Here is a 19485-nt window from a genome sequence, read left to right as displayed (position 1 = left end):
AAACAACTTTATAACCATAGCCGCAGTCTATATGTTTTTGATATTCTTCGGTAAATGAAGATTCTGGATTTGGCTGGGCATTTGAAACTTTATTAGTTATTGCTTCAAAATCAGCATAGATAACAAAGGGTACTTCTAATTGTTTGTGGTAGTTTTTAAATTCTACTTTACTACCTTCTGGTGGTATTTTAACACCCTGAACACCATTGATAGCTAAACAATTTTCAACATGTTGTTTTAATATTCTTTCTTGTGTAAAGTGTTGCAGGCAAGATCTACAAAAATGTTTCTTGTTTGTATTTTTTGTTTTGTTATTCATTAATCTATTAAAGTCTTTTATCCAAACATAATGTGATTTTTTATCATTATTAATTAACAACATATCACATCTTTCAGAATAATGATATTTTGATATGTACAATGGATAAACACCTGAAGGTTCTTTATATCCAAATATATTAAATGAAATGTCATTTAAAACTTCTATTTTAGGTATTTGATTTAATGTAACAGGAAACTTTATTCCTTTATAATTAAGATCGTTTATATGTTTTTTATATTTTGAAATTTTTTGAGGATCTTTTTCAACAGGAAATTTATAAGCTAAATGACACCATCTAAAACATTCGTTATCATCATTCTTTATATTTATTAATCCTTTCATTGAATTTTGTAATTTCTTTGGTAATTCTAAATAACTTGAAGCAGCCAGTGGACTATACTTATATCTATTTGTATAATGAGCATCAACTGACTCTATTCTCCAACCACTTCCTTCTGAAAATCAATTACCAATTCTATTTATTATTTCATCAAAAGCTTGATGTAAAGTTTTTTTATTTCGTTGTGTTAATAATTTCTAAAGCCTTTGATTGAAATAAGCTGATTTATTATAGTATCAGTTGCACTTATTTTTACAAAAGTTATTTTTAAAACAACGTTTATTTTTATACCTTTTAAAGTTTTAAGTTCAGATTTAAGTATTTCATAAGAGTCGTTTATAGTTAAATATAATTGATTCTTTGGATCTTGTCTATATGTAATTTTAATTTCAAATTTCTTATAATATTGATTTTTTGATCTCTCAATTTCCATCTATATATTATATTTAGAAAATAAATCTTCAAGCAAAAAAAGGATTAAAAAAATAATAAAATAAATAAAGTTTAAGAAGAAATAAAATATTTAAATTTATATCTTTTTCCATTAACTTTTGATATTCCACATTTTACTCGGTTTGTCCCTTCACAACACATTTTTATTAACCCAGCATTAATACCAAATTCTTTGGATGCTTTGTAAGTGCTTTTATATGTTTTTTCTTCATTAGTATCACAATCGGTTACAATAACTTTTTTAGGATTGTTTCGATAATTATTTGGTCTGGGACAATCACATAACCTTTCAGTATTTTCTTCTTCAGTTAATAGACAACCACATTCCCATTCAAATAAATTCCTTTCTAATAGATAAGGATCTATAACATTTTGTAATTTATCAATGACATGATTTTTATATTCATCGCTAACTATTTGATTAAGTTTTGATTTAATAACATTTCTTCTTTTAAGAACTTTTTTATATGAATTTTTGTCTGGATTCATTATTTCTCCTAAAGTGCTAGATAATTTTGGCATAATCATTCTGTCTACTTTTCTATTAACCATTATATAATATACTTATAGAAAAAAAAATCTTTAAAAACACACGTTCCTCTTAAGTCGTCCCATTTTTCAGTTCACAGCGAGGTCGCCTTTAACCCCATATTCCATGTCTCTTCGAAACGAAATAGAGACAGGGATGAGGTAAGGTAAGCCGGGTAGTTATTACAGACTGAAAGAGTTATGCTCCAATTTGTAATATCCACAGCTGCTATTGGCAAATGGAACAGACGTAATACCGAACTTTTGGTTTATATAATATATTTATAGAAAAAATCTTTAATTAAAGTTAATATAACTCTTCTTCTTTTTTACTTTTATATCCGTTAAGTTTAAATTCTTTCATATATCTTTCAAGGGCATTAAATATTTTTTTTCTTTCTGCATTTCTAACAGTATTGAAAAAATATCCTGAATAACTTTTTTCTCTTCTTCTTTTCTAGGATCATTAGGGTTATGAACAGCTAAAGCCGCAATCCGTGCTTTTGTTATTAGTTGTTTTATTTTGTGGTGATGTAATTTTAAAATAGCTTTCTTGTCGTTAAATTTTAGTCTATTAATAAATATGGTAATTACTGATGGAACAACACCAACAGCTGCTACAAATATAGGAATAGCTGGAACAAGTGCTAATGCAGCTGAACAACTAAAGATATGTGTTGTAATATATAACCCAGTACTTACTCTCCCCACAAAATTTATAACTTTTCTGTAAGCAGCAGCTAATTTAGTTAGGTGAATAATTAATTGATCTATTGTTTCTATTCCATTATTAGAAATTAGATTTTTATTACTCATTTATATAATATATTTTCAATTTAAATTCTTCCAATTCATTAAACGGAACCCAACTATTAAATTTTTCATTGTAACCTTTCCATTTTACTAAAGCTTGTTTTTTTCTTATAGTCTCGTCTAATAACTTTTTCTATTCTAAAAACTTCTTGCGTAGTAGGTAAAAGTTCTTGTTCATAAAATGAACCTTGAACTATTTCATTATTTAAATCTTTAATAGAGTATGTTCTTGGATTTGTATTATTAATTTTATAAATTATAAATATTTCCTCTGTCCAGTTTGGTGTATATCCTTTTTCAAAATGTCTTTTAAGTTTGCTTAAACGAACTCGATCACCAATTTTATATTTTGCTTTGCTCTTTGGTACCTTTAAATTACCATATAAGTTAAAGTAAACAGTACCTTTATTTAAGTTTTTACTGGCTTCGGTTGGTGCCATTTTTATACTAGAATGTTTTGTTTTGTTATATTTATCAACCATTTCCTGTAAATTATCATCTAAATAAGTATAAGTATTATTTGCTGTAAAATATTTCCACATTATTCTTTTTAAACTTCTATTAAATCTTTCGATTACTACAGCCTTACCTTCATTAAATGTATGGTACATGTTAATTTTATATTTATTCAAAAATGATTCAAACTTTTTATTATAAAATTATTTTCCTTCATCCACCCATACATTTACTGGTAATTGTTCTTCTAAAATTATTTTTTCAAATGCTTCAGTAACAGATTCTCCGGTTTTATTCTTTAGCGGAATAACCCAAGCATATTTACTGAATATATCAATAACGGTTAACAAGTACTTTACTCCTTTATTATATTTTGAAAAAGCTTGCATATCAACTAAATCGGCAGACCAAGTATCATCAATATCATTGACAATCACTCTTCGTTTCCTAAATTTTCTTTTAATTGGTTTGTGTAATTCTTCTGCTAATTCATCACTCCAATTTATTTCGGGGGTAGAGTATACCCCCTTTTCCCGTTTTTTGACTTTCGTTTTTGCCCGAGACCAAGTTTGTATTTCGTTTTAATTATAGGTTTCACAATTAAATGTTTTGCAATCTTTTCCCCAAATGTTTTTGATTTAGTGTTATTTAGGTCGGAAAGCATTTGCTTATCGCATTTTTGTTTACTTACTTCTGAACTATAACAGATGTCGTGGTTTCTACATGCTGCATCTAGTTCATTTATGGGTTGTCCATTATCTAAAGCGTTTCCGGGCCCACAATAGTTAAATCCTGGCAAAGAAGACCATTTTTAGGTAATAAAGGTAACATTGCTTTATGAATATCAATTGCACCTCCAGAGCGTTTAACAAATTGTGTTTTTATATTACAGCAGGATGCACATTGAGCTCTTAACATAAGTCTGCCATTTTTTGTTGTAACATATTGAGGATTTATACTATCAGTAAATTTCCTTTCTTTTACACAATATATTTGTTTTTGATTCATTTATATTATATGTATTTAAAATTATTAACCCCCCCCCCCCCCCCCCCCACCCCACACACACACACTTTTACCAAAAAAACAAAAGAAAAAAACCTCCTGGTCCTGGAATCGAACCCCTGGCCGCGGCGGTAATAAAAACTATTTCGTTCCATCTAACCGATTGATCTATGAACTAGTGAAGCGTTTCAAGTATAATTAATCAAATACTTGGAATATTAAAGATGAATTAATCTTATGAAGTTGTGAAAGTTGTCCGACTAAAGTATGAATCTGTGTGGCTGGTAGCTTTGATCATGTTACAAAGAGAGAGTTTACCGCACGAAGTGACAATCGATACTAGCTGTCAATCATTTCTCACTAGAGAGAAACCAATATCATTATTACCAGTGTAAGTCCATTGGTCAAAGGGATAAAACTCTACATGGCTTAGCTTATATAGTAATTCTCACTGGTGAGAAATGATTGACAGCTAGTATTGATTGTCTAAATTTTTAATGCTTTCAACACATTTGTCTTCAGTTAAAGTAAACTTCAGGTGAACCTTTATTTCAGTTGTATATCCAACAATACAAGCTTATTTGTTTATTTACGTCCAGACATTTGTAAAGAATAATCTAGCATATCGATTGTCACTTCGCGCGGTAAACTCTCTCTTTGTCTGGGCCAATATTTGCTACGCTTTATGAATTAATAGGTGTAGTAAAAATCTAATGCGTTGTGTTTACCAATAAGGGCACTTCTATTGAAAATTGTTTCTTAGTGTTTTAAATGAAATATATTTTATATAAAATATATGTTTTTTCAATGGGTACAAATACGCTGAGTTAGTATTTTAAGATAAAAACTCTGTTTCTCTTAAAGACTGGCTGGTTTTGGATTTTTTTAAATTTGAATTGGCCGGTGTTGAATTTTTTAAAAGAGGGGTAAAGGTTAAATAAGGTTAAATAACGCTCGCACAAACAATTACTATACTACTCACCTCCCACTCTGTACCATGTGATTAAATCAGACCAATAATATTTAACTATTTGTTTCAATGAACCAATCATCTATGAAAATGATAAGTAACATTTTGATTGATTATTTAGATTTTTTTAAGTTTGAGTTGTGAAACTCTGTTATTCAAGATTTTCTGGACCTCCAGAGAGTTTACATGTTAAAATTGTTAATGTTGGACCTCCAACGAGTCAACACATACAAAGTAAAAATTAAGATAATTTTTGATTTCCCAAGTCTCAAGCTGTATTTTATGACTCTTATATATTCTGGACCTCCAGGATTACAAGTGATTTAATGAGGACTTCCTCTTTAGTGTTTAGAACAGTATATTATGTTTACAAAGAACCAGGATTTCCTGCGGACATTTTGATAAATAAAAGAAGATCAACTCGAATCTGTCTACTTCTTGCATCCCACACGGACACAAGTGAAAGGGTCGCTCGTCCCCCAGTAAACCCTTTCATAATAACAGTAGTGCTGAAACACTTTGATGTGAATCAGTATTGTGCTTGCTTTAGTGATTCTGGTAACCAGTATCATTAAAAAATGAACTGTGTCATTGTATAGTTAAATACTGGTAAATAGGTATAAATCAGAAATAGGGTTTCCACTTACCTCGAAAAGTCATGGATTTTTTGTTTGTTTTTTCTTCGAGTTCAGTGAAGTGTCAGGGAAATCTAGATAATGGTCAGTGAAAAAATAAATTTTAGAATACTCACTAAAAAGTCAGGGAAAATGAAATTTTGGGTTGATTTTAAAATCATCTGTGGCTATGGCAGTATTCAAGCAGTATTTATAAGTTTTTACATACACATTTTGGTATAATTGTGTATAAACATAATTAAAACAGGTCTGAATCAATTTCATTTTTGTGTTAACTTTGAAATTTTAAATTTGTATTTGTTAATGAAAGTTTAATATATCTGGTGCAAAATAAATATAAAAGCGTGGAGTGGACGGCTAGAGGGAAGGAAAAAGCCGCAAAAATATTGGTCATCGAAAAGTGCAGTTGAGCCAGGGAAAAGTCAGGAAATAGTTTGGGAATTTCATTTTCTCAACTAAGTGGCAACCCTGAGAAACTGTATAATATATGTTTGTACTAAACTTACTACAATACTTATCACATAATTGTGTTTTTACTGTGTAAGACTAGAAGATGCAGTGAAAAGAACAGCATACTGCATTTGTAAATTAACTTGAAAATATTTGAACTGTATGCAAGTTTCTTGTGTGAATTTATTTTATTATTCAGTTTATCATGTTTATGTCCTGAAAACCTAGGTTGTCATTTCGTTTTGAACAACATAGGAAGCAAGGGATTTAAATATAAATTGTGACTTTAGATTCCGAGAAATAGTTCTTTCAAACTATAATGATCACTCTACTGGTACTTGAAAACGATTTTTTACGGTTCTAATATTTTATTGGGTTATTCAAAAATGTTACATTAGTATGATTTTTTTTAGCCATTTCATCCATTTAAGTACACTTTACATAAAAAGTATTGGGTGAAGTGCTGTTTGTAGAAAAAAAAAGTGTACTTTATTATAGCAGGCCCTCAACTGGGTCTAGAAAGTTATAGCCACTTTTTTTTTAGAGAAACTGCCAAATTGTAGCTGAATTGCTGAAATTTTGGAACATTTTAATAAATTCTTGTAGCCACTTCCTGATGCCACTTCCTGCTTTTGTAACTGCTCTATTTCCGTCATGGGTTATCCATCGGTCAACAATTTGTAAAACATCTACTTCAAAATCACAGGGCATATTAACACCAAACTTAACAGGAATTATTCCTAGGTGGCCCCCTACCAAAATTGTTAAAAATTGTTTAAAGAATTCATTTCCATTTTTGGAATTGTATATGTCATTGTTTAATATTACTGTCTACAAAACAGAATACAGTTTTACTGTAACATTTACATGATGGGCATATATTGTATATATATTATTAGCTCAACTATATGAAGAATAAGGAGGGCTATCCTACTCGACCTGGCATTGGCGTCTTTCCGCGTCCTCACCTTAGTTAAAGTTTTTTACACTTTCTTTTTTTCTCTTTATCTCTTTATTTACTTGATGGATTCGCTTCATACTAATTCGTATGGTTATTTCTCACCATCACCCACATCATCTGATATAGGGGCCATAACTTTGGCACCAATATTTTATGATTTATCCCCACTTTCCACTAAGATTTTCAGTTTAAAGTTTTGGTGCACTTTCACTCTATCGTTATTAATCCATGGATTTGATTCAAACTTGAATTAATAGTTTAACATCATCACCCCCATCATATGACACAAGGTGCATAACTCCAGCACCCCATTTTTTCATGAATTATACCCCCTTTTTACTTTGAATTTCAGGTTAGAGTTTTGATGCAATTTCACATCATCTTTGTTATTACAGATTTGATTTGATCCAAACTTTAAGTAATTGTTCAGCATCATCACCTATATCATGTGATATAACTCTGGTACATTTTATATCATGAATGATTGCCCCTTTTCACTAGAAATTTCAGGTTAAAGTTTTGTTGCACTTTCAGACTATCTAAGTTGTCACTATATTTAATTAATTTAATTAACTAAAGATGTTTTTTTACAGGTTTTAAACAATTCTGTTTGTATGTAGTGGTTTCATGTAATTTACTAACCTTTTACTTATTTCATGCGTATAATTTCATAATATTGTCACAACAAAATATTATGTTCCCTATATATTGAGTATTTCTTAATATTTTTGACACAGTCTAAAGCTATTGTGCAATATCTTCATCCACACTTGGAATCATTAAACAATCCAGTGCTCCAGTTTCCTCAGATGTATCCACTTTCACTTTCCTGCTGCCCCCCCCCCCCCCACCATCCCAAAAAAAAAACTTGGCAAAAATGTTTCTCATATTGAGACGATATGTCATGCGTAAGATCCAGACTCCTAGTTACAATTCGAGGTTAAATGTTAACATGCTCTGTTTCTTGTCTGGTCCATTACTCTGCCATTGATGAAGGGATTTTGAAATTTCTTGGCTACAAGTTCAAGATCACACTTAAAAGTCAAAGGTGTTGCTTGTCTGTCAGTTTTCAAGGGATTTGAAAATAATTTGACTCAAACCATACTTGGCCCAAATGTTCACCACATCATGACGACATGCAGAGCACATGTTTCAGATGGCACCCTTCATGGTCAAGGTCACACTTAGGGGTCAAAGGTCATATGACTTTGTTTCGTGTCCGCTCTGTAACTCTTGAACTGCTTGAAGGATTTTAAAGAAACTTGGCACAAATGTTCACCACATTGAGACGATGTTGCAGAGCACATGTTTTGGATGGCTTGCTTTCAGGTCAAAGTCACACTTGGGGGTCAAAGGTCATATGACTTTGTTTCATATGTATATTGCCCTGCATTTCAGTGCTCTTGTTTTTCTTTGGCAGATGCTTTTTTTGTCGAACCCGCTTGCGGAAGAGAAGACATAGTTGTCCAAATGGCTGTTTGGTGTATGTGCGTGCGTGCGTCCCTCCAGATTTGTTTTTCTGGACCATAAATTAAACATGCATGGAGCAATCTCGTTTACATTTGGAATGAATGTTAACCTCAGTGAGACGGAGTGTCATGCGCAAACCGCAGGTTCCTATCTCAAAGGTCAAGTTCACACTTGGAGGTCAAAGGTTAAATTCAATAATGACCTTGTCCGGAGCATTTCTTCTTCGTGCATGGAGGGATTTTGATGTAACTTGGCACAAATGTTCACAACCATGTGACGGAGTGTCCTGCGCAAGAACCAGGATCCTAGGTCTAAGGTCAAGGTCACACTTAGAGGTCAAAGGTCAGATACAAGAATGACTTTGTCTGGAATATTTTTTTCATGCATGGAGGGATTTTGTTGTAACTTGGCACAATTATTGTTCACCATCTTGAGACGGAGAACCTAGGTATAAGCGAGACCATTAGATTGCACTGTTTTTTCTTTTTTAACATTTAATTTAGCAACATTGGCAATTTTGCTCGGTATTTTAGCTCGACCTTTTGTTCTTGTGACCTGTTGAGAGTTTTGAGAGCTATTTCATCATCTGTTCATGGGTGTTGGCGTCAAGCTTTTGTTAAATTTTTGTATGTAAGCTGGTATCTCAGTTACCCACTAGCGGGAATGGATTGAAACCTCACACACTTGTTTACTGTGATGATTTGACATACAGTGCATAGGTTCGATATTTGTATTTTGCTTCTTCACAAAGGTTTGCCCCAAGTTATGTTGAAACTGGGGATTGAATCATCATTAAACTTCATATAGGGAGAAGTTCTCAGGAAATAATGACCTTCATTCCTTAAGGGTCAGTTTCCACAAAGGTCAGGGTCATTGGGGCACCCCTACAAAAAAAAATGTTTTCACTTTTGCCTTCAATTTTTTCCTACTTGCATTAGGTATTATTTAGGGTAACTTGACACCTTTTTGTTTTTACTCAGGTCAAATACCAGTGGATGAAGAATATATTGCATTTAGTTCTTGACTGTAAAATAAAAGGAAAGGATATCAGAGGAATCCAGAATGTCAGATGAAAAAAAGGGCAATTTTTCATGTATTAAACACATATCACATTTACAATAAATGCAGCATTTTGGCCATAGCTGCTCTACTGGTCTATGTTTGAGTAGATGTTTGAAATTTCCTTTATATTTCAGCATGATTTAAATAATTAAGATTTAAGAAATTAAAGATTTAAAATTAATGGATAATTGAAACAAGAACTGGAACTGTTCAATCACAATGAAACAGTGTTATTATCGCCCTCTTCCACTGGCTTAAACATAATATATTTTCTTTGGCAGGGTTCGACACTAACTTTATTTGATTTTTTGATGAGGGTGTCCAAATGAATACTTTCTTTTTAAACTTTTGGGATTCATCTCAATACGGTAAGTAAAAATAAAATCGCAACCAGATTTTAGCATAACTGTCACATTAATTAAAGTGCAATATGGCATTATGAAGACATTTCATACATTGTCTTAAAGAGTACTTATAAACATGTACCCGAGCAAGTATTACACTAGTGTTCTTGGTAAAATCATATCGCACGTGTCATAACTATTTACAATTATTTTGATACTTTTTCCCAAGTTTGTTTTAAAAATATCCTAGTCAAAATTTTTAAGTAAGTACATCGAACTTATTTTTTGTCAACTAAGACCACGGTCTACCATCATGCACTAAAATAATTTTGTGTTGTGTTTTGTAAAGTTGTGATATTTTTAAAATGATATGAATATTTCTTCACCATGAATATTTCTTGCATGACATGCATTTCATATCCATAATATATCGATTAACTTTATCAATGTGGTAGACCAGTTTTTTTTTCTTGTTTTTTTTTTGGTATAACAATGTATAAGGGAGACATTTTGTTGAAATACCTAAGTAAAAAAAAACAAAGAAAAATATCAAACAGGGAATGCCACGCACCAAAAACGCAGCCTCCTCAAAACGAAACCCCCAGCACGCAGACGCGTGCACCACACACACATACACACACACACACACACACACACACACACACACACACACACCCAAAGCCAACACATAAGGACAAAACGAACAACACACACGCACACAAAGCCAACACATAAGACGAAACGAACAAACAAGGGAACACAGTGGGGCACCGCCTTGGAACGGTCAGTGGCAAAAACACCACTGGGGAGCTTAAACCGGTTTATGGTGCACCTAACCTCACTCTTGCCCCCACCATGTTCCAAAGACATGGGACAGTGTAAATAAAAGTAATCCCCTTCAGGTGAATCTCTTACACACGTAATGGAAACAAAAGGCATGGCATGTAAAACACAAAAATGCTCGTGTATAAATATATAAAAAACAAACCTTAAGAACCAAAAACCTATGTACTCAATGCCTTTTCAGAAGACAGAGCAACAAGAGAAACACCCTTAATGGCCCGACGAAACAGGCCAGAAGACAAATATCAAAACAGTTCAGTCCTGGTAGGATTTAAAAACTGCTTATCATAGAGTCCTCCCCCTCTTCCGTCAGACGCAATCAAAGAGGGAAGCGTATGTCCAACTGTAAACGGGTTGAACACTAAAACATGGGGGTTTGTCTCAAAACAGTTGGGTCGTAACCTCTTTTAATAGAACGTTTGATAATCTTTCCAAATACATTTGGAAAATTACCCGTGACCCAATCTTACGAAGTTGTAAACCACATCCCCATAAAAAACGGGTTTAGAAATACCTTCTCGCAGAAGTGTCTTTAAATTACTATTGAATTTTAAAACTAAATCAGAATTACGATAATAAAATTTAGCAAAATATTTACGCAATTGTAATAACGGTAGCCTTGCTGAAGAAGTTTCCCTGTAATATATTGATTACGTTCATTGAAATGCTTGACATGACTACACGCTCTGGCAAACCAAATTTTAATTAGAAATATTACCCCATAAGATTAGCCTGAGGTACATCCCCATCCAAAGGGGGAAAATTTACAATATTTAAAATTAAAATCATCCCTCTTGTCATAAATTTTGGTATGTATAAAATTGTCAAAAATAGAGAGATGAATCTAAAAATGAAGCATCAGTATCCGAATTGTTATTTTTAATTAACTGAAGCCCCCTAGGATAATAGTACCCCCAATTGACCAAAAAACGGTTTAAATCCATATTAAGAATATCATCTTAGATAGCGTGATGTATTTATTAAATGCCTTTTATAAATCTGCCTGCGTATCTGGAGAGAGGCTCAACATAAAGGTCTCTTTCATAACAATATAAAAACAAATCTGCGACAAGGGGTGCACAATTTGTTCCCATGGAATACCAACAATTTGTCTAAAAACTGCATTCCCAAACCTGATGTAAATGTTGTTCAATAAAAAGGAAAGGGCTTTACAAACTTCGTCACAGGTCCACATTGTATAATGTTTAATTTAATATTGTTAGTAAAAAAAAGTTTTAAATCAAAATTGCAAGCAATAAATGTACATTCTCTCTGGCAAAAGTCTTTTGAATTAGGGCAGTTAATTTGTCATTTATTAAGTTTTGTTTGGTAAAGTGGTATACAAGGTAGAAAAATCGTATTACTGACTGTAGAAAACCTGTAATTATTAATTTTCAACTTATCCAGGATTTCACCAGAATTTTTAATCGACCAAATAAGTGTTTACCAGAGTTTTTCGTATACTTTATCGCAGTATCTTTCCCCGTGGGGGTTTCACAGCAGTTAAACATGATGTTAATAGTTTTGAAATATTTGTAGTTGTACAAGAGCTTGAATTAGCGATGAAGCGAGCTTTATATGGCTGTTTATGCAATTTAGGAATCCAATACATGGTCGGTAGTTTATTTGTTGATCGTCTATACGAACTTTTAAATTAGAAACTTCAGTGATGCGATCAGTAATCAACTTATTTTCAACAGAAGGACTCAATGTATAAGTGTTAGTGCTATTTATTTCGTTTTGTAAAACATTAATATAATGTAGGCGTCAAATGATGATAATATTGTTGGCCGCCTTGCTGCTGGGAAATAAGACATACTAGAATGAAATTCTTGGATTTCCTTTTTCAAATGTCTTAAAGTAACTTGGGTTTTGGGGAAGTAGGTTTTTCATTAGTTTGATAAAAATTTTTCGAGAAATCAAACAAAGTTAAAAATATTTCGTTTCCAAGACGTTAAGGGATTGGGATCAGCGGGTTTTCACACGACACCATTTAACACAGAAGGTTTCGATGGATTCTGCAATTCTGACCACGACAAGCATTAAAAACAATAGTTGAAGAAATTCATATTTAGGTCCTTTAAAGAATAAATTTCGAATACGCTTGTCCTTAAAAATATCAAAATTACCATGATGACATGACCTGCATCTGAATAGCAAAATTTTTAGTTTTGCATTTCGCAGTAAGAAGGAGTATTTGTTTGAACATCTAAGTCGGAAACAATTTTATTGTAATTGAAGATAAAAATTTTTTACAGGTGTTTTATATTTATAACAGATAATAGGAACTTCGGAGTTTCTGAAATATTTGGCACAGAATCAATGACACGTTTATCACGAAATATACTAGGTACATCGATGAAGTCAATACCTTTGTTCATGAAAGAAATTTTAAGAAAATGTCTCTCATGGTCAGATTAGGTGTCAATATGTGGACGGAGAACATGTTTTGTGTAACTTTGAATAAGATAAGATACAGTGTAAAACGGATCTGTTTGAATAACATACTGGTCCGCTTCTTCGTCTAGCTTTTTAAGAGACTGTACAGATAAAGATGTAAGACGAAAAAAGCATTGAATGTCTACCAGAGTTTGAAAGAATTAAATCGAGGTCAGCAACAGATATATTGACTTTAGATTTGCGTTTAACATTACCATTTCGTCTAATTCCATGAGACATGGATTTACGTTTCCTAATATTTAAAATAGAAAAGATATCGATATCAGGGTTTTTAAAGATATTACCTTCCTGATAAATATTATCATTTAAGCCCAACGGAAACGGTGACTGTAAATTTTTAATCCATTTGAATTCTGCTACATGCCTGGCTTTAATTTTAAAACTAGATGTGGAATTAGTATCATATACGATTTGCTCTACCGGTTGCATTGTTACCTGATCAAATGTATGGCCAGATTTACGAAAGTGTTGGTATAAAAATGTAGTAAACTTGTTCCGACTGCGTATTTTGTATGAATGTTCACGGAAACGAATTTTTAAAGAACGTCCTGTTTGGCCAACATATTGAATACCACAGTTGGGTGCGTTTCAAGTCAGTACATATATCATGTGGGACGTATTTCAATCAACGTCAGCATTAAGTACCACATTAAAAGTTCTGCCGTTAACGTTTGAGGTAATAGTAGACCTGTGCGATAAATGATTGCAACAACCGCACCTCTTAGAATTACATTTGTTAATAGAACGGTACTCTCTACATCTCTGTGGAAAATTTGTATGTTTAATTTTATATTTCTTCAGTATAGTAGAAGTTAAAGGTGATAGACAAATACGCAGATTATTACGAAAAACAGCTGGAGAATTTCAACTAGTACGTGGAATATAAACTGATTGAACAGAATGTAGCTTAAGTGGAGAAAGGCTAATCGATGGTGTATGTCTTAAAAAAGTACTGTTATCTTTAGGCAGATGAACAGAAGATGTAGAATGTAACCGAAGAACATTATTATGATTTTTAGGAGGCTATTCCAGCAACATACATTTGTAATTATAAATATTTAATTCACATATGTATATTTAGCTTGCCACAGAAGTCCATAAAGCTGTTTTTATGATACCATCAGCTTGATATAAGAACATGATTAACCTTTGTGTGAAGCTCATATATCAGAACTAACAAATATAATTGGATGAATCTTTACTTTATCTTCTGCATTATAAAGCAACATGGCTGACTTAATTTCTATGACTCTATCCTTAATATTTTCAGAGTTATGTCTCTTCTTGTACTTTAATACAATTTTTTTTGTTTACCCTTTTACTCATACCTAATAAATTTCTAATCAAAATTGAATGAAACTTTACACTTGTCTTCTGTATCATCAAACAGCAAATGTCAGGCTTTGCAAAAGTTGCCGGACTGTAAGACGAATTTCAAACTGGTCCGGCAACTTTTTCAATGTCCCGCACCTGATGTCCGACACTTTTACAAACTACCAGGTAATAGAAAACTAGCACAGAGTAGTTTTCACTGACAAAAATTGCTCCATAAATTCTACATTTTGTTTTGAAATAAAAAATGTCACATTTGAAACAACATATTTTTTGTGCAGCGCAAATAGAAATACTTACGTGATTTTTAATGGCGGCCATTTTGAACATGTAAGTGTCGTGTGCTAATACATAGTTTATTTTATACATATGGTTTCTATTCACTAGTTAAAGAAATATTGGGCCTACAACTGTCGAACGTCATATGATGATTGTTTGGGGTCAGAAGATGACCCTTTTGCCTTGGGTTAGTAGATGACTCGTAACTGTTTTGGGTCTGTAGGTCAGAACAAAAGGTCAAAGTGACGTCGGCACGGTTTCTGTTCAATAACTAGAGGACGCTTGCACCTACTGCGGTCAGACTTCATAGGATGATTGCCTTTGGTCAGTAGAGGACCACTATTGTTTAAAGCTCAATGTCACAGTGACCACATTCCTGAAAACAGGCCATTATGGGGTCATATGTGTTTTAAAAACTACTCCTATTTAATTTGTTGTGAAAGGCTTTTTGATGTTCTTTGATTACAGTCAGTTGGTCCAAAGTTGATACAGATTTCAGAAATAACATCCCAAAGAATGGAAGTAAAAACAATAGAGTATTACCTTGTGAGTATTACCTTTGGCTTTTTAATACATATTTGGCCAATTTGTAAGTATGCCTGTTTACTAGATTGGTGTATCTTGTTATTGTTTGTTTTGGAAATCTCTGACTTGGGTGTGTATCTAAAGCGAGACCATTTTTACCTCAATTTGGGAATGCCACAAACACCGGTGAAATTTAGAAAATCTCCTTGGAAATGGTCTAAATTGGGAAAATATGAAACTTACTATAATATACGTAAAGATACTATTTTGGATATAATTGCAGATTTTTAAATAGATGTGATTTACTTAACCTAAATACATATCGGATCTTAAAAACAGTTGTTAAACGGTCAAAAGCTTAACAGTTAACAAACATATGGGAAAGTTTACTTCAGAATTGCGGTAATAACACTTTTTAGCTCGTCTGATTCTTGAAAGAAATCTAGGAGGTATTGTCGTCATTTGGTCGTCTACGTCAGCGTCCGTTAAAATGTTTAATTCCATTTTTACAACAACTTTAAGAGCTATAGCTTTGAAACTTGTACACTTATTTATCATTATTAGGTGAGTAAGTTGACTAACAACCATGACTCTGAAACACGAATTTTATCAGAATTATTGTACTGAGAAAATTTGAATTTCTTGGTTAAATATTTTGTTTAGGTCCACTTGACTTGACTTGACTTGAATACTATAAGAACACTAGCTTTGAAACTTTGCAGACTCGGTGAATACGTAGGCCAAGAGATATAAGTCTGATATACATTCTGTCGGAATTACTTAGGAAATTTGAGTTTTTATTTAGTACAACTTTTCTTGAATTCCATAAAACTTTAGCTTTGAAACATTGTACACCTGTTTTTTTTTAGATTAGTAAGAATGTCAAGAACCATAGCCCTCACTCTCTCTCTCTCTCTCTCTCTCTTGCATTTCATCAGAATAACTCATTTAGAAAATCAGTATTTCATAGTTATTTTTGTATAAGTTTTTCTTGATTACTTCTATAGCTTTAATTCTTCATACACTTTTGTCATCAATTAAAATTTATAAGAAGGCTAAGAACCATAACTCTTTTCTTGCATTTTGCCTATGTCAAGCACTTGCAGAGGAGTCATGACACACGCAGGCGCTGCTCTTGTTTGCTTTTGTACTGCTTCCTTTCACCGGAGTTACCTTTATAGGGAAAAACCCTGTAAGGCTGTTTACAGATCCTTTCATGTTGTTTGAGTCACCACTATAAAAGATTATTTAATAGAAATGAAGCTTGGTACACACCATCTAAATAAAGTGGACATTGGTATATTGTTTGTAATTTCATTACATATTTTTATTCTGGAGTTAGGCCTTTTTTGTACTATGAAATATGAATGCAACATCAGTACATTTTGAACTCAACACCTACGGTTTTCATCCAATTGAAAATAATTTTTGTTTACATAATCAACACGAAGTGGACATGTGTTTATTGTTGGGACTTTCATTGGTCCTTTTTTTTTTCTAGAGTTACGGCCTTTCTTTACTGAAGAATTACAACTACATTACAGTACATTGCGATACCACCACCACCACCCAGTACAAAGCCTCCCTTCCAACCCAATCCATATTACACGCCAAATCCCCGCATATGTTTAGCTCACTTGAACTGTGTACAGGATTAGCTAATTGTATGGTAGACGGGTTGTCCGTAGTCCATCGTTCTGCGTCAACATATTTACTTAAACATCTTCTTCTCTAAAACTACTAGTCATAATTACACCAAATTTGTATCATCCTGCCATGGTTCTCTCAGGTCAAGGGCCTCCTCCGATGAGCGACTTCGTTCGTTTTGTCCTAATGTGTTGGCTTTGTGTGTGCGCGTGTATGTGTGTGTGTGTGTTTGTGGTGTATTGGCCTTGTGTGAGTGCGCGTGTATGTGTGTGTGTGCGGGTGGTGTGCACGTCTGCGTGCTGTAGGTTTCGTTTTGGGGAGGCTGCGTTTTTGGTGCGTGGCATTCCCTGTTTGATATTTGTCTTTGTTTTTTTCGGAGCATTTTGCCCTTATGTTTTATGGTTGGAGACCTCCGTTTATCTAAAACTTCGAGCGTATAATGTCCCATTTAGCGGAGCTCTTGATGGTCTTCAAAATAAGATTATATCTTGTTTCTGTATATAGTATTGTATTGCTGTACCAGAGTCTGGTTATTAGTGATGATGCTGAAGGTCGTATCATGAAGCTGATTATGGATCCATTGACGAATAAGGCATTTGGGAATTTTGAATTGTGCTTAAGGAATTCTACACAATGAGAAACCAGTTTAGTCTCTTTCCTTTCATTTCAGGCAAAACTGAAATTGAGCAGTGCCTATCTGTATTCGGGCATAGGTCAATGAAGCAGTTATGCTCCAGGGACCAGTCCTTAAATGTGAGATGCAAGATATTTAATAAAAGAAAAACTTCACGCCTGAATGATGGAAAAAAATATATTAGCCTTTACATGGAAATACTAACTAGCTGTGACATGCGTGACTGTCTGTTAAGATTAAATGTTCTAATGGTATGTGCAACCGATGACGGAATTTGTGACTAACTTTATCTGTTGTGGTGCCTCTGAGGAGATAACATGAAAAATGTTGTTAAAAAAGAAATGAAATTGCTTTATGTTTATGTACGATTTACATATCTGGGCCGATATTCATAAAGCTCCATAGGAAAAAAATATTCCTTAGTTATTGAGATTTGCCTTAGTTTTCTACACTTTCTCCTAAGTTGATAGGACATATCTTAAGTGTTATTCATAAAGCACCTTAGTCTAAAAATCTCCTTAATTCGATCATGTTTTCCTTAAGTTGATAATTTTTTACCTAAAAATGTAAGGTACCTAAACATGTACCTGTACATGTATGTAAGGGAAAACAAAAATGATGGATTAGAAGCCGACACTTTTCTTTTCGGTTAGATACAAGATATTTGTGGTAAGATTCCAAACAAAATTTTAGCCTAAGACATTGCGATACCACCACCACCACCCAGTACAAAGCCTCCCTTCCAACCCCCGATCCATATTACACGCCAAATCCCCGCATATGTTTAGCTCACTTGAACTGTGTACAGGATTAGCTAATTGTATGGTAGACGGATTGTCCGTAGTCCATCGTTCTGCGTCAACATATTTACTTAAACATCTTCTTCTCTAAAACTACTAGTCATAATTACACCAAATTTGTATCATCCTGCCATGGTTCTCTCTCTAGTTTGCTGAAATTGTCCCAAATTGTTCTGCTTGACCCATAGGGGCCGCAATAGCTAGGAATATAATATTTTTTAAAGACTTCTTTTCCTGAATCGGTGATGGATCATCACCAAACATTGTCTGTAGCATCCGTGTATGGTCACCTCTCAAGTTTTTTTTTTTAAATATTTCCACTTTGCCCCATTTTATGGGCTGTCTGAGCTGAAAAAAAGAAAACCTTTAAACAACTTCTTTCCATGAACCAGTTGATGGAATCTTCTCAAAATGTTGTCAGAAACAAGGTAAGAAGGTCAAGGGCCTCCTCCGATGAGCGACTTCGTTCGTTTTGTCCTAATGTGTTGGCTTTGTGTGTGCGCGTGTATGTGTGTGTGTGTGTGTTTGTGGTGTATTGGCCTTGTGTGAGTGCGCGTGTATGTGTGTGTGTGCGGGTGGTGTGCACGTATGCGTGCTGTAGGTTTCGTTTTGGGGAGGCTGCGTTTTTGGTGCGTGGCATTCCCTGTTTTATATTTGTCTTTGTTTTTTTTCGGAGCATTTTGCCCTTATGTTTTATGGTTAGAGACCTCCGTTTATCTAAAACTTCGAGCGTATAATGTCCCATTTAGCGGAGCTCTTGATGGTCTTCAAAATAAGATTATATCTTGTTTCTGTATATAGTATTGTATTGCTGTACTAGAGTCTGGTTATTAGTGATGATGCTGAAGGTCGTATCATGAAGCTGATTATGGATCCATTGACGAATAAGGCATTTGTGAATTTTGAATTGTGCTTAAGGAATTCTACACAATGAGAAACCAGTTTAGTCTCTTTCCTTTAATTTCAGGCAAAACTGAAATTGAGCAGTGCCTATCTGTATTCGGGCATAGGTCAATGAAGCAGTTATGCTCCAGGGACCAGTCCTTAAATGTGAGATACAAGATATTTAATAAAAGAAAAACTTCACGCCTGAATGATGGAAAAAAATATATTAGTCTTTACATGGAAATACTAACTAGCTGTGACATGCGTGACT

This window comes from Mercenaria mercenaria, unplaced genomic scaffold (assembly GCF_021730395.1).
Source record: "Mercenaria mercenaria strain notata unplaced genomic scaffold, MADL_Memer_1 contig_696, whole genome shotgun sequence".
NCBI lineage: Eukaryota > Metazoa > Mollusca > Bivalvia > Venerida > Veneridae > Mercenaria > Mercenaria mercenaria.
The sequence above is the reverse complement of the archived record's forward strand: the minus strand, read 5'-3'. Positions refer to the sequence as shown.